Here is a 430-nt window from a genome sequence, read left to right on the forward strand (position 1 = left end):
CTGTCTATATTTAGGCAGTTCACGGGTGAGATTAGCTTTATTAAAATCACAGAGAACGATAATAAAAGAGTCCGGCTAACGCTGTTCTGTGTGTGTGATCTGATCGGCCAACAGTTCTAGCACGACGCTCACACGCGCGTCAGGAAGAATGTACACACTCACCATAATAAATGAGGAAAACTCCCGCGGTGAATAAAAAGGCTTACAGTTAATGAAGAGAGTTTCCAAATTTGGGCAGCACATCTTCTTTAAAACTGTCACGTCTGTACACCAGCCTTCATTGATATAAAAACATAATCCACCGCCTCTCGTTTTCCCCGACAACCCGGTGACGCGATCCACTCTGAACAGCTGGAAGCCTGTTAGATGAAGTGTGCTGTCCGGTATGGCTCCGTTCAGCCAGGTTTCCATGAAGCAAAGCGCAGCAGCG

The sequence above is a fragment of the Sinocyclocheilus anshuiensis genome, unplaced genomic scaffold (assembly GCF_001515605.1).
Source record: "Sinocyclocheilus anshuiensis isolate Anshui unplaced genomic scaffold, SAMN03320099.WGS_v1.1 scaffold1050, whole genome shotgun sequence".
Lineage (NCBI taxonomy): Eukaryota > Metazoa > Chordata > Actinopteri > Cypriniformes > Cyprinidae > Sinocyclocheilus > Sinocyclocheilus anshuiensis.